The sequence below is a fragment of the Antrostomus carolinensis genome, unplaced genomic scaffold, assembly GCF_000700745.2.
Source record: "Antrostomus carolinensis isolate BGI_N321 unplaced genomic scaffold, ASM70074v2 scaffold30068, whole genome shotgun sequence".
Classification (NCBI taxonomy): domain Eukaryota; kingdom Metazoa; phylum Chordata; class Aves; order Caprimulgiformes; family Caprimulgidae; genus Antrostomus; species Antrostomus carolinensis.
This window is the reverse complement of record NW_010334146.1, coordinates 12,050-14,746: the sequence shown is the minus strand read 5'-3', so window position 1 is coordinate 14,746 and position 2,697 is coordinate 12,050. Positions and strand designations below refer to the sequence as shown.

Sequence of the window (2,697 nt, the reverse complement as noted above, 5' to 3'; positions counted from 1 at the left end):
CAGCCACTGGGGAGGTGTCTCACACCTTCACCTTTGTGGGCTGCAGGTGCCCCCAGGCTGTTTTGGTCTATGAGGGCAGGCACAGAGGGGAACCCAGCCCAGCAATGCTCAGCTGGCAACTGGGGCAACTTTGCCACAGGATGATGAGGCCAAGGGGAGGTGGAGAGCAGGATGGGACTCAAATACTGCTTTTCAAAGACAACCCCAGTGGGTCTCCGTGCTCAATTGAGACCACTGCATCTGGCTCAAGAGGCTCTTGAGTCCTCTTCCCTCATCCCTACGTTCACTATTTCTAGCAAATCTGCTGTTGTCCAGAATAAACCTGAGGGAGAACTGGAAACCAGAGCAGAGAGTTACAGAGCAAGGCGACCAGTTCACATTTCATTTGGGCATCATGCCACTCTCTGGAGCTCACACATGGTGCTCACCCAGCACTCGGGATCAGCCTCATGCTGTCTGGACTGTCTTTTATCAAGGTGCTAAAGCCTGGGTCAGCGGCCGGGGCGCTTGGATCACTTGAAAGATGAGAGGGTGGATTTGGATGGGATCTGGTGTTCAGCCCAGCAGCTGTGCAGCCCTGTGCCCTCTCCATTTGCTCTTCCCCTTGGCTGTCTGAGGTGTCTGGTAGACACTCAGACGTCTGCGCTGAGCCCCTGTGCAAACAGTGCCAGGTGAGTATCTCCATGGTGCCACCAAAACGGGATGGGGATGGCAACGTGCAAAGCCCACGGGTCAAATCCTCAGTGTGTTCAGCTCCTGAGCCCATCCTAAGACTCTGGGGACCATGTCTCCAGGCCACCTCTGCTTTCTCTCCTTCTCGACTCCAATTTGTTGAAGCCGAGTTCATAGTTTTCAAGCTTTACAGCTTGATTTGTTTATTTTAGCTGTTATTCCACCGCTCTCTTCAGCCTATAAATTTCAAGGTCATCCCATGCTCACCCTTGGATGAATAAACAAGCGTGGCGGGGCCATGTGTGGGGAGTAAACTCATCATGGTGCTGGGACCGCCCCAGCCCTCGCTCTGCACAGTGCCCAGCATCAGAGGGGAAGGGGACCCACCTCTGGAGTGGGATCAGGGTGCTCTGGTTACGTACCCCAAGGGAGACCAGACCAGGGGCAATAAGTCCAAGCTGCTCTCTGAATAACTGCAACAACGGAGCTGCATGGGTGTTGTGAAGTCAGGCTGCGGAGGACTGGGACTCCTGGCCGGGTGCAATGCCCCAAAGGCTGCTGAGACACGTGGTTGGGGACAAGGGCACCCGGCACTTGCTTCCAAGACCTTCAGGCCATGCTGAGCTGCAGTCCTGCTCTACTGGGGCTGCCAAGCTGGGGAGCTCTGTAGCTCTGATTTTCCAGAGACCAGCAAGCTTGATCAGCAAGCAGGGTCCTGGCAGCCCCCGGCAGAGCAGCCGCCCCACGCACCCATGGCGCTTGCAGAGATTCATTTCAGCACCCTTAAGGTCCCTTTAAGCACACTTAAGATCCTCAGGTTTCCTAAAGCCCACTGAGATCCTGATGCTTAGGAAGCCAGAGTCAGTATTCAATTAATCAATATGCAAATTGCTTAATTGATTATGCCCCTCCCAACACTGGACACAGGGATGTCTGATGGGTCTGAGCTCTGAAAGGCACTGGCTGAACAACCCTCAGCATCTTGTATCCACCCACTGCTGACGTGGGGCCTCTCAAACCCAACCAGCAGTCCCTAAACATGGGTGATGGTGTTGGGAGAGACGGGAAAAGGATTTGAGGAGGAACAGGTTGATACACACACGGGTGAGCCTCAGCGGTGTGGAAACGTCCCCTCCCAGGCACGAAGCTTTCAGGGTGACCAGGACACTGTGTTCCCCAAACTCCTTCACCTTCTGCCATGGAGATGGAGACCAATTTCAGTGCCAGATTAGCCAACACACTGATACACGACCCAGCCAAACACAATTCCTTCCACACGCAGTGGCTGTGCAAAGGTGGTGGCTACCAGATTTCCCCAATGGGCTCCTCCAAAGCCAGGGCCATGGCACCAAGGCAGCGTTAGCCCAGCACAGCCCTGACACCTACAGCTGAGCCAGCGACCGGGACAGGCAGAGCAGGGGTGGCTCAGTGTGATGCTTATGGGCAGGCGCTGCAGGTCTGCAGTGGGTGACAGCACATGGCCTCTCTCCTACGTCCCCATCCAGTGTGACCTCCTGCAGAACCACAGTGCTGGCAGCAGCCCTCTTGCAGCACACACTGCATGGAACCGAAGACAACGAGCTGCTTCTTCAGCTCTGAGCAGTTAAGGCTGCAACTCCTTATCCCAGACTGGTCTTTGTTAGTGTGAATGGCAGCAGGACCCAAAAAGGGCTGCCCCAATGTTTCACACCAACCCTGCTCCCCTCTCGCTGCGGGGACACCCCAGCCACCTTCCGTCCCTTTCTGGGAGATGCTGCGGACAGCTCAACGCTTTTACAGGCAGAGGGAATAGCACCCACGTCCCGCTGGCGCGGGGTGGGCGGGCGCGCATCGGGTGAGGCGGTGACGGGGCAGCTCACGCGGCATCTCGGCTGCCTCGTCCTGCTCATGGCGAGTCACGCTGCTGCAGCGGGGCTGCGGTAACCGCCTGCCAGCGAGCAGCCCTCGCCCGGGGGAAAACACAAGGGAGCAAAGATACACCGAGGACGGGGACAAAGTCCCTCTTGGGAGAACGATGGTGCCAAA

General features: G+C 56.6%; 1 protein-coding gene across 1 annotated transcript in view; it reads right to left on the bottom strand.

The window, feature by feature from the left end:
- The window catches only part of LOC104529735 (nuclear receptor corepressor 2), a gene marked incomplete at both ends in the record, with an annotated part of 44,211 nt that overhangs the window by 31,122 nt on the left and 10,392 nt on the right, over nt 1-2,697 (bottom strand).